The sequence below is a fragment of the Mus caroli genome, unplaced genomic scaffold, assembly GCF_978045245.1.
Source record: "Mus caroli unplaced genomic scaffold, Mus_caroli_1 scaffold_9, whole genome shotgun sequence".
Classification (NCBI taxonomy): domain Eukaryota; kingdom Metazoa; phylum Chordata; class Mammalia; order Rodentia; family Muridae; genus Mus; species Mus caroli.
In genome coordinates, this window is record NW_028227264.1 from 97,440,974 (window position 1) to 97,453,892 (window position 12,919).

At 34.8% G+C, this 12,919-nt stretch overlaps 1 pseudogene across 9 annotated transcripts in view; it reads right to left on the bottom strand.

Moving 5' to 3' along the window:
• LOC115032127 (disks large homolog 2 pseudogene) overlaps positions 1–12,919 on the bottom strand; it is a 195,704-nt pseudogene that overhangs the window by 118,356 nt on the left and 64,429 nt on the right. For 7 of the 9 annotated variants that reach the window (XR_015048548.1, XR_015048547.1, XR_015048551.1 and 4 more), the window contains one exon: positions 386–553. The exons of the other annotated variants lie outside the window; for them this stretch is intronic. The product of XR_015048548.1 is annotated as a disks large homolog 2 pseudogene, transcript variant X2 (transcript). The remainder of the gene's footprint in view (positions 1–385; positions 554–12,919) is intronic. 9 annotated transcript variants of the gene reach the window in all.

Below are 12,919 nucleotides of genomic sequence, written 5' to 3' on the forward strand. Positions count from 1 at the left end.
TTGTCACATGTCAGACAATGTTCTCTCCATTACCTTGCTTAGAGGGTGAATTAAATGTTGCTTTCTTAAATTCTTCACCCACCCCCTCTAGTCTAAAATGCATCCCCTAGTCCCCTTGCATGCATAGTCTAAAATTATGCCCTGCTTTAATTTTTAAATCACATTTATCTTTAGCATTTTTCTCTTCTCACTGAAATGAATATTCTAGAAACACTACTTTTGTATGATTAGTTTTTGCTCCGTGCTAGTACTTCTCAGAATGACTGGCCATTCTGGTCAATAAATAACTTGTGATAACATAAATGCAAATTAATCAGGAATACAGTATCCGATGAAGATCCAATTGATACTTCTGAATTATTGAGACTATGGACTATGTACTTACACAAATATATTTCATACTCCTCAAAAAATGTCTCTGAAGATTTTTAGAGAGTAGAAGCACCATTGAGGTTAATTGCATGGACTTGGTTGTGAACATACTGAGTTCAAGTTCTGGTTGTAACATGAGCTCTGAACATCTGCTTGTTTAACCTTTCATTATTGTCTTTATCTGCAAAAGATAAGAAACATTCTTATGATGACCATGAGAAATACATAATAAAAATCATCTGGCTGTCGTCTGTGTTTATCACCTCAAGGTTCTGAAATGCCATGTTTTATATTGATGATATATTATAAAGCTTTCAAAATATGACCACATGCTCCTAAATGGGAAAGAGTTTGTCTTAGTTACGGTTTGTATTCCTGCCCAAAACATCATGACCGAAGAGCAAGTTAGGAAGGAAAGGATTTATTCAGCTTACACTTCCACACTGCTGTTCATCACCAAAGGAACTCAGGACTGAAACTCAAGTAGGTCAGGAAGCAGAGGGCATGGAAGGATGTTACTTACAGGCTTGCTTCCCCTGGCTTGCCCAGATTGCTTTCTTATAGAACTAGCTCAGTGATGGCATCACCCACAACGTGCCCTCCCCCCTTGATCACTAATTGAGAAAATTCCTTACAACTGGATCTCATGGAGGCATTTCCTCAAGGGAGGTTCCTTTCTCTATGATAACTCTCACTTGTGTCAAGTTGACACACAAAACCAGCCAGTACAGAGACAATGGTTGCCTATTTAGAAGATAACCATTGGTGCCAAAGTAAAGCAAAATGTGTGTGCATAAGGGAGGGCCATTGCAGGAATCATGTGAACCCTCACCCTCCATCACTACACAAAAGATGATTCTAATTCTGTTCCTCCTATGAGACTGAAATGAAATGAGGATTTAGAAATAAAGGATCATTTTACTTTCCAATCTGCATATTTACTAGTATATAGACCTCCTAAATGAATGCTTTAGAAAACAGAATGCCCTTCATTGTAGCCCCATGAGCCAAGATTCTCAGCTGATATTCATGTTTACAAGATACTGACAAACTATGTGGAAATGAAAATGGTGGAAAATATTTATTTGTTCACTCTCTCTGTAAAATTGACTTTGTACCAGTGACTAGCATCGTTACTGGGTTTATTAAACACCCCTAGTTATTTCTTTATGCTTCTAAATATTAAACTTTAAGTAAGTAGAATAACTACATTTATCAATTTGTGTAATCATATGTATCTGGAAAAAGGGATTTCTCTAGTTTATGAATCAGACAACTATTAGGAACAAGGATATGTTTTCATGTTTAACCATTTCTCTGTGAATAACGATATTAAAGAAATCTTAAACAATCAGAAAGAAATAATAAAGTTTTATGTTGACTTACATGTTTTCTTGAGTTAGCCACAGGTCTTGAGAGATTATTGCATTTTAAATGATAAGGGCTACTGAGTTTCTATATGCAAAATTAATGATTAATTTATTATTTTAATTCTTATTTCTTAGATAAAATAGACTTTTCTATTTCCACCTTCTGCTACTCCTAGAGCATGAGTGGCTAACTTAGTACATTATGTTGTTTACCTTAGTTGAAGCAAGATATTATTTATGGAATTATGCCTTTCTGTCCTTTATCTCCACTGGGTAATATTTTCATGCAAGAGTTCCTAAATCATTGCTCTTATTTACTGACTCCAAAAAATTATTTGTGCCATTTCAGTTGTCCTTCAATTCTTTTTTTTTTTGGATACAGATTTGATCTATCTGCTCAGCTCTTCTATAAGCAACTCACTGAATACTTATATATAAGGAACTCTGCTAGACAGGGCATAGCTAGGAAGATAAATGATCAGATTTGAGTGAGTTAATTGTTCATTCATCCTCATAAAATGTCAGAAGTGTCATAAAATTTATATATAGTATGAAAACGTAAAGATGGCCCTAAAGAATACTTGAGATGTTAGAACAGGAAGATCACAAAACTAGTTTAGAAGTTGAGAACTAAAACATGCACAGTACCCTAAGAATTTTGGAGGATTGCTGCTCTTTTTCTTTATATCAAGGCTAAATCATGAGAAAATATCAAAGTAGGCAAAGAACTGGTCATAGAGTGCAGACCACCTTAGATGACCTCATTCATATATCTGCAGGCGAAGTACTCATGCAACCATGAGCTCACGGTGATGGAGAGAAAAATATGCAACACAAGCATATTAGAATAGGAAGCACACCTGAAGAAGGTATCTCTGAGTAAGATTTATTTATGGAATCACAGTCAAGAACTCCTATGCACCAGGCATGAGAGATGCAAAGATACAATAAAAATTTCCTCTACTCCCAGCAAGGACAGTCATGGCCCTCAACTTACACAATTCCCTAAGAATAACAGATCCAAGAGAGACCCACACCAACTCCCACAAGAGATGGATTTCCTCCTGCAACCCAAAGAAAGAACATCAAGGGTCATAGGCATCATCTTTATTCTCATTTCATTACAACACTCTAAATAATTCTCTTAACACACACTTGGTTAGATTCAACAGTTAAGATGTCATATAGAAAGAATCTAACTGTTAATGTGGCTGGTTCATGAACTCTACTTGAAAAGGAAAGATGTAAAATTTGACCTTCCACTTCCTAAACTTCACCCATCAATGGTTTAATTGGTGCATCATAAACAGCATGCATATAAGTGGAATGAAAAACAAAGCTAAAACAAAGCATAACACTGAGCATCTGGAGCTACTGTTTGGTTAATAAAATGCTTTTAATTTTGTACCTAATTATAATAGACCTCACTAGTATTTCTAAAGTGAAAATTTGTAATCTAATCAAATCCCATATATGTGTACCTATATATAGCATTTATATATAGACATCTTTGTTTTCTCCCTTTGAAAAATAGTTCTCATTATTTTCTTTCATTTGGGGATAAAAACAGAGCAACATGAGAAGCAGCAATCCTTTAATAAAGAATTTTCATATTAGAAACCCTCGTGGCTCAGGTTTGCTGATTTTGTTCCTTTTAATTTTAGTGGTAGAGCCTTGTCTTTGGGGCAGAGTGCTCTGACAGAGAAACCAATTTCTATTTTCCTAATTAGAATTCAGAAGGTGTTGAGAGATCTGAGAGTCTTTAAATGCTTTGCCAAATTCTGTCCTTCCGTGGCCATAACTCAAATTCTTCAATTAAATTTAATTCAATGAAAATTTTACTTTAGGTCTTGTGGTTAAAATAATCAAGAAAGACAAATTATGACAAATGACAGCCTGTGTCTGTGATGCTGACTGAAGGACTTTCTGTGTATATTCTCTGATGTGTATATAAAACTGGTTGTAGGCAGAAAATGTCAAGTACACAGTCCCTGGAACATCTTACACCAGATCAACTGAAAAAAAAAAATCTCATGAAAGGTAACAATGGCTTTGTCCTCCACACTGTGAAAGTAACTTAGAATGAAAGAGACACCAAAGTCAACATGATGACAGTCCTGTTGGATGCTGCTTTCTCTAAGGCTTTTGTTTTTGTTATTACCTTCTGCCCTCAACTATATTGTTCTTGGATCATACCCAATGCATCTGTTGAGATGTGTCCTGTCCTTAATATTAGGATGATGTAATTGGTGAGGGAGAGTGAATTGCTCTGGGGCTGGATTTTGTAAAAACAGTTTAGTGTTCTTACTACAGCCCTTCTGCTCACTTAGTAAACAAATGGTCAAGTTATACCACATTTGGAACCATGAAAGATGTATTTACTGTAACCCCAATAATATAGAGAAGGAACTGGTGGTCCTTACCTTGACTAGCTCTTTTTATATCAAGTCAAAATATCTGATTCAGTTGTTAGGTTGATTAATTAACAAACCCTGATTTTGCCTATGAAGAAAATAATTAGGTTCAGAGTGGTTTATCTGTTGACACAATATTTATTCAGGGAAATACCATGTAAACAAATTGCTATAGAAATTAGGAATAAAGACAAATACAAATAAGACCATTCAAAACTATAAATGAGGAATAGTTAAGATATCCTAGGAAGATCTGTGAGTGATTAAGACAGAACGTGGGAAACATACAGATTTGAAGTTTAGAAGCTACATACTACAGTATGAGGGATGGGTCCACCCACCAATCTCAAAAGTATTAACACAGAATTGTCCCTGTCAAAAGGAAATGCAGAGACAAAGAGTAGAGAAAATACTGAAGGAAAGGCCATCCATAGACTTACCCCTCCTGCCCTACTTATGAATCCATCCCATCTGCAGACACCAAACCCAGACACTATTGCTGATGCCCAGAAGTGCATGGTGACAGGAACCTGGTATGACTATCCAATGAGATTCTCTGCCAGAGACTAACAAATACAGAAATGGACCCTCACAGACAATCATCAGATTGAGCATTAGGGATTCCAATGGAGGAGTTAGGGGAAAGAATGAAGGAGCTGAAGGGGATAACACCATAGGAAGAACAACAATATCAACAAACCAGAACCCCAGAGCTCCCAGGGACTAAACCACCAACCAAATATTACACATGGAGGGACCCATGGCTCCAGCTGCATATGTAACAGAAGACTGCCTTATCCAGCATCAATAGGAGAGGCTCTTTGTCCTGTAGAGACTTGATGCCCTAATGTAGGGGATAATAGGGTGGTGAGAAAGGAATGGGTGGGTGAGCTCCTTCATAGGAACAGAGGGGAGGGGAGATGCGTTAGGGGGTTTCCAGAGGGGAAATTGGGAAGTGGGTTAACATTTGAAATGTAAATAAATAAAATAACCAATAAAAAGAAAAAAGAAAACCATAAATAGCTATTATGGAGCCAAGTGCTGAGCAGTGTGCTCAAGCCTTACTGACATTATTTAATCCTTAAAACATCTGTCCAAAAGAAAACCAATTTTAATTCCATGTTACTGATAAGAAATGTGGGATTGTGAGAGGTAAAGATTCTAAGCCCCAGTATAGGGGAATGCCAGGGTCAGGAAGCAGGAGTGGGTGGGTTGGGGAGCAGAGAGAGAGGGGGACTGTAAAGGGGATTTTCAGAGAGGAAACTAGGTAAGGGGATAGCATTTTAAATGTAAATGAAGAAAATATCTAATAAAAAGAAAAAGAATGATAATAAAAAATTAAATTAAAAATTATTAAAAATATTTTAAGGTGACCTTCATTAGACCACAATTATATGCAAAGTCAACATTCTTAATAATTGAAAAGATAATAAAAATCAATAGTAATAAATTAAATGAAAAACCTCGAAAGTGATAGGGGTAGCCTCTGGTAGGGGTCCAGATGACATCATAGCTCACATGTGTGCAAGATAGGCCTTACTAGTGGGAAGAAAGACAAGTGCTCACATCAAACTCACCTTTAAACAAAAATGTTCAGAGACTAAATGGGGTCCCACAAAACCATATCAATTCATTCTGCAGAAAGAACATCCAGGGGCCCAACTATGTCCTTCCGGACCTCCTTCCTTATTATAATTATCAGTAAGGAGGATAAATCCATATTCTGTCCTTTTCCAGTGAATTTTGCTGTTCCTAAGCTTAAGGTATATTATTTGTAAATAAAATATACCTAAGTTTGAAATCTTATATAGTTTGGCAGTCTATTTCTTAAAAATTTAAGTTTTGTTTGGTTACATCAGAAAATATATTGATTGACATTTTAAGTCTGCCATGACTATATTTTTCTGCTTATGGTCAGTTTTCCATTTTATTTTTTCTTTTTTCCTGTTTTCCTTTTGACAAATGAAAACATTTTAGTTTTTCCTTTTACATGTTCTGTAGCTATAGCTCTGTAGCTATAGCCCTAAATTTTGTACTTACAATAGAATGTAAACTGATGAGACTCTATGGAAAAAAACAATAGTATTTTGTAGTACTTAAGATACAAAAATCCAAGGCAATTAATATTATAGACTTGTTCATGGTAATCCTTTATTATAGTTATATTTTTCAAATATTTTACATTGCATTGAGTTAAACCTCAAAATATATTGCTCTTCCTTTTAAACACATACTATACATTGAGGTTTAACTTTTATTGATGAAGATTGAAAATTTTATACCCTTTCATATACTTTTGTGCCATTAATAGTGCTATCAATTTTTGTCTATACATTCTCATTTCTTCGTTGTCCATAAACAGTCAGTTTGAAGACCTCTCTAGGGTTTCGTTTTTCTTTTCTGGATTGCAAAGAAACTTTGAACAAGTTTTAATTTAGGATTATAACTTTCTTGTTCATTGCTTCTAGAAATGGCCTCCCTATGTATTATGTGCCCCTCTGCTTTTAACAGTTCAAAGAGGGACACATATTTGTAAAGGTTAGTATGCATTTTCATCTTCTATATTTGATACTCCTCAATTAGTGGTTGCTTTGAATAGTTTGGAGGCTTTGCAAAGCATAGTGTGAAGTCCATGAGTGTTTTTTAAAGTCTGGGATTCAACCTTCTTGAGAACCTGATTGTACAGACATTTTTAGACATTTAATAGCATGTACTCTTAGATCTAAGAGCATGACTAGAGTTTCTTTCCATTATGAGTCAGGAAATTACTAAGATGACATTGGAGGAAACAGCACAAGGAATGTAATATCAAGAGATTAGAATAATGGAAGTAGAAAGCATTTTTAGATAACAGAAAAGTAAAGGAAAAGTAAGCAATTTGCTTTCAAATATAGTAAGGAGAAAATATAATTTTGGAGTACATCTTGACATAATTCAACTGTGGAAGGTTTTTAATAGAGGGTTATTTGTTGTGTGTACCTGTGTGTTGCAAGAGAAGGATCTGGTGGGAGTGAGGTCAAGCTGCCATGGTTTCAAAATTTCTTTAAGGGTAGCAACAACAACAACAAAAAATATTGCATTCTTTTTCAGTCTTGTTTTTAGGGCTCTTCTCCACTCCACTTTGGACAATTTGTTCTGCATTCTTCTGTTAAAACAGCTGTTTGAGGTTGATCTTACCATTGTCAAATTCATTTCAACAGATACTCTTGGATTTCTAGCAAAGTACCAGATGCTACAACATCCTAAGAGTGTGATCTTTAGGTAAGAGTCCCATTCCTTTGAGATCATTCTGTATTGTTAGAGAATGCATGACAGTAATGGTCTATACAGTATATAGTTTCTTGCACCCATCATCTCAAGACTAGTATGAATTCTCTCCTTGTTCAAAAGTGGAGTTTCCTTTCTTGTAGATAAAAGCAATGTAAATAAAGAAAATATCCAATAAAAAAGTAAAAATAATAATGAATACTAGAGATGAACAAGCACAAAGCTAAGAGCTGTTGTTCATTCCCTTGCATTCATCCCTCAATTCTACTCTTCCCACCATGCCTACATCTCCAGATATGTTTGCAGAATGTTCTTTGCCCTATTCTCCACAATATATTATTCAAAATGGTCTCTTTGTTTCAATGTAAGATGTTTCAAATATGATGTACTTTCTTATTTATTCATCTTTGGTAATGGAGTTTTCAAAATGAACACCTTTTAATTTCTTTGAGAACTTTTTACTTTCTACTTCTAACTTCCCCAGGAATTTCTGCATATCCCCTCTCCCAAGGTAATAACCTCCTTTTAAATATTTAATCTATTGAATCCAATAATCAGAGCTTCCCATAGTAGTCTGGATGTGACTCTATTCTCAAATGCCAGTGACTATCCCTTTCCCAGAAACCACCATCAGCGACTCCTCAAGACAGAGTTTGCCCTTTTATTCCCAACTCTTCTTATATGCTCTGCTTGAATGCTAGAACTAACACCATCTCTCTAGTGCTGCAGTTCTCAACCTGTGGGCTGCAAGCCCTTTGAGGGTAGATTTACCCCCAAATTGCTACCCAATACTATCCTACATAATAGATATTTATGTTAGAATTTATAACAGTAGCAAAATTAAAGTTATTATTTAGCAAGGAAAATAATTTTATGCTTTGAGATCACCACAACATAAGGAACCACATTAGAGGGTTGCAACATTAGGAATGCTGAGAACTACTGCTCTAGTAGGTTGCTCAACTGATGGCTTTCTTGATTTCTATCTCTTTCCAGTTAAAATCTGTTTTTCTTGCTTTATTCCCAGGCTAGTTTGTTTCTTATGCTATAATTCTATGCCAAGGTTCTTCCTGTGTAAAATTGTCTGATATTTGGGTAAACACTAAACTTTTTATCATGTCATATAAAAAAACTTTATGATAACAATTTTTTACTTGTCTTTAGTCTCACTTCTATGTTTTGCCCTATGCTTCCTACAGTTCTTTCTCAACATACATAATTAAAATAGCAATTTACTACTGAACATTTTTCAACAAGATGTAGTTTTTGTCTTTGTAGTAGTTCTTTATCTTTCACATCATTACATAATACTATAATATAAAATTGTTTGTTTGTTTATTGCCTGCTCACCATATTGAGAATAAGGTTAGAAAGGCAAGAAAGCAATATCTCTTTTGACATATTTCATCCTGTGTTTTATCACTTGTGGAAGGCTCAGTTATTTCTTAAATGAATGCATGATAATGACAGACTTTTGTACTAAGAAATGTGTGCCAAATCCAAGTCCTGGAGATGCTACTATGGTCTATCATTTTAGAGTTATGCCAATGTCATGACTGCCTTCATGGTAGGGTGTCAGTTCCATTTGCTGTCATAGGGGTGGTGAGGTTTATGAATATATAATATGAATGCATTAAAAATAGCATTATTAAACAGAATGTTAAAAATCTGATGCTCTAAAAGCTGACATGATATTAAAGAATCACAGCTTCAAACTTAGTGTGGTAGTACAAACTCGTAATGCCTAGCTTGGCAAAGGGGCAAAGGAAAGAGAATCATGGATTAAAGACCAGACTGAGTGACATAATCATAACCTATCTCGAATAAGCAAATGAATAAAACCAAATTATCATTAATGTAAGGGCAGCATAACTAAGGTAGACTGTGAGCAAAAGTGTTTTGACACTGCCATCCTTCTATAAGTTGAATCTCTGAATGAGAGATTGGATATAATCCAGTATAGCTAGAGCAAGTAATTTTAGAGAAAGAATTTCCTTTAGTAGCATTTGGAGTTCAGGATCCTTAGTATGAAAGTCACAACAACATGGAGCCTTGAGGTGTTACCTCAAGTTCCAGGAATGTCTGGAAATGTTACTAGAGCTAGAGCAAAGGAACAAATGTTTCTAAGGTCTGCTGCTGAACTCCTCGTTGATTTCCCACTCAAAATCTCATCATCAAACAGTGTAAGAAATTCACAAAGTCAGGTCAATTCAAGGCACTTTTTCATTAATAGTGTTTGTGGACATTTGTCATTAGCACAGATGAAACACAGGGTAAAAATCCCTTTAGTGCAGATCCTAAATGTAGGCTAGATACTAAATACCTCAGGAAGTATTTCCAAATATGACAGGGTGAAGACATTGGAAAATTTCTCCACCACACACAAGGGCATGTGTGCACACATATGCACATCAAAAGTAACCATCTGGAGAACTGCACACATTCAGGTAACACATGTAAAAACATTTGTTGCTGAAAGAGTGCACACACTGGGGATCAGAGAAGATAATCAGAGGCTTTTCTATATGAAGAGTCCCTCTGATCTTTAATTGGTGTAGGAGAGGATTTCCAGAGGGTGTTTTGTTTTGTTTTGTTTGTTTTTTTGGGGGTTTTTTTGTTTTTGTTTTGTTTTGTTTCATTTTATTTTGTTTTTGCCAGATTTGGTCAACACACTTGGTGACAAAGGATGAAAATGTAGGACTTCTTTACCATAGTGAGAAATTTGACAGTTGGCTTAGCTTGAGGTTGGATCCAGCTAGCCAAAGAGGCAGATTATTTAGAAATGCAGTGAATGGTGTGTGTGTGTGTGTGTGTGTGTGTGTGTATGTATATGTGTGTGTGTGTTTGTATATAAAAATACAATGTGTATGCATACAGATATAATGAAATGTATGTCCATGTATATTATGAATGTATTCGTAATATATGAAAGAATATAATGAATACATATTCATGTATTTATAAAGTACATTACTTTATATGCTGAATTGAGAAAAAGCAATAAAGAATAAGTAAAATAATACATAAGCAAGAAAATTGAGGTTAGAAGATTCTAAAACTGAAAGGGAATGCATTATTTTGATTTTTATACTAGAAATAATACCTACTAACAATTGGGTATTGCTGATATACAGTAATGTTAGGTAATTTTAAATCATCCCATACCTGTTAAAGACATACAAGGCCTACATAGAATCAGACACTTCAAGGAGCTAGAAAAAAGAAGCAAATGTTGAAAATAAAGATGAAGAATGAAAAATCATAAACAAAATGGATATTGCTATACAAAACAAATGAGAAGGTCCAAAAGGCCAACTATTATTTATGAATAGAACTTCCTATCTCCAACACTTTTAGGTATAATTGGTAAAGACAGCAAAACAGTGGTTGGAAAGATGACTCATTTAGTAAAAGGCTCATACAATTCTGAGTACCTGAGATTGTCCACTGGTATTCATTTAAATACACTAACTGAAAATCTAAGCATAAGAAGGGAATTAGACAAGCAACTACAACAGAAACAACAGAAGTGAGACTTAATATCATACCGGCCATACATCTGTAACCCCAGCACTGGGAAAACTGAGAAAGAAGAACCTTATGACCCAGAGTTGACCTAAGCTAGGTGAATCAGTGACTCTGATTCCAACAAAAGAACCTGTTTCAGAATATAATATGAAGAGCAATAGAGGAAGACAGCATCCTAGTTTCCATACACGCAGATGTGTATGTTTTCACATACACATTTTCCTCCATACACACATACAGACACACACAGACACAGACACACACAGACACACATACACTCAGAGAGAGAGAGAGAGAGAGAGAGAGAGAGAGAGAGGAGAGAGATCACCAATGTCTGCAGAGGTTAGATGAACAGTAACAGCAAACATCATCACATATGTTATCTAGTTAAAAGAATTAATTTCTGAAAAAAATGTAATGTCCTCAAGAGATTTTATCAAGGATATTTAATATCATTTTAAATTTCCCAGTTCAATTCCAGACTCATAACTTTATTGAAAGTCTAAACAACTCAAATTCTCTATTTGTTTTCAAAGAGTAAGGATAGAAGTGAAACGATAATATAATAGTAAAAGGAGGAATATAGAACTTCCAGAAAATGTCCAGGCCAATGTCTCACAAGAATAGATAATTTACTACCTGGAAGAATTTTGGCTAAACCTTCTGTGTGTAAAAATCATACCATGGCCAAATTGGGTTAAACCTTAGTAAAATTAAACATCAGTTACTTCATGCTGTCACGATAAATTAAACCACAAAAACTGTGTGATTACATTAACAGATGCCTTGAAAAGTTAATTAAAATTTAAGACCTTCATAATTATTTTTAAAAATAAGCTTCAATAAGAATAAAAATAGATTTTCTGTACCTGAAAACACAAGCGATATTTAAGTAAGGTTGAGAGAATCAGACTTACTGTCCAAAATAAGCCTCATGTAATTCTTAGAATTCATTACAGGGCTAAGAAATTTGCTAGTATAAAGTCAGTATACCATGATCAACTGACTTTCAAATATCAGTAAGAAATGGGTAAAGATAATACTGATGTATGTGCGTATGGTATATGGACTATTGGGTATACCTGTTTACATGTTTGCAGGCACACATGTGTGTCATTGTTCTTGTGCCTGATGTCTGTATATATATATATATATATATATATATATATATATATATATATATATAGAGAGAGAGAGAGAGAGAGAGACTATATATATCTATATATATCTATCTATCTATATATATATATAGAGAGAGAGAGAGACTGCAGGTTGTCCATGGCTGTCTTCATCTAGAGTCTCTAATTTTTTTTTTGAGACAGGATTTTCCACTAAATTCAGAGATTTCTGCACTGGTTTTTCTACCTCACCAGCTTGTTCCAAGATACTGATTCATGGACGGAGTATGAGAATGACAGACGCCTGATATTTGTGTCTATGCTACTGATGCTGATTGTCTAGGAGCCAACTTTCTGGCCTTAAAAAAAATCATAAGACTTATAGGCTGCAACCACAGCCTATAAAATTATTATATGCTTATAAATATTATTAAAACTTCTGAAAGTATAGCATTCTCATGAGAGGAAAGAACTAATTCTTAAAGGACACTGAGAAGTTTCTTATGCTTGTGATCACTGGAGCAGCAGTTTTCAGTTTCCCTTGTGCTAAATAAATTGATTGATTTTGAGCAATGTAATATATCTGTACTGATGCAAAGTAACTCCTGCTTATCTGAAGACTACGGACTTATAGAAATAACACTGTATATTTATTTTAGTTAGATTTTGTTTTATGTGTTGCTAAATACTAAAACCACAACCCTAGATAGTATGTGGATCATCTGACTTTTATTAAAATTGCTATTCACGTCCTATGAGAAACAAAGTGGAGAGAGAGAGAGAGAGAGAGAGAGAGAGAGAGAGAGAGAGAGAGAGAGAGAGAGAGAGAGAGAACAGATGGTGGAGCACT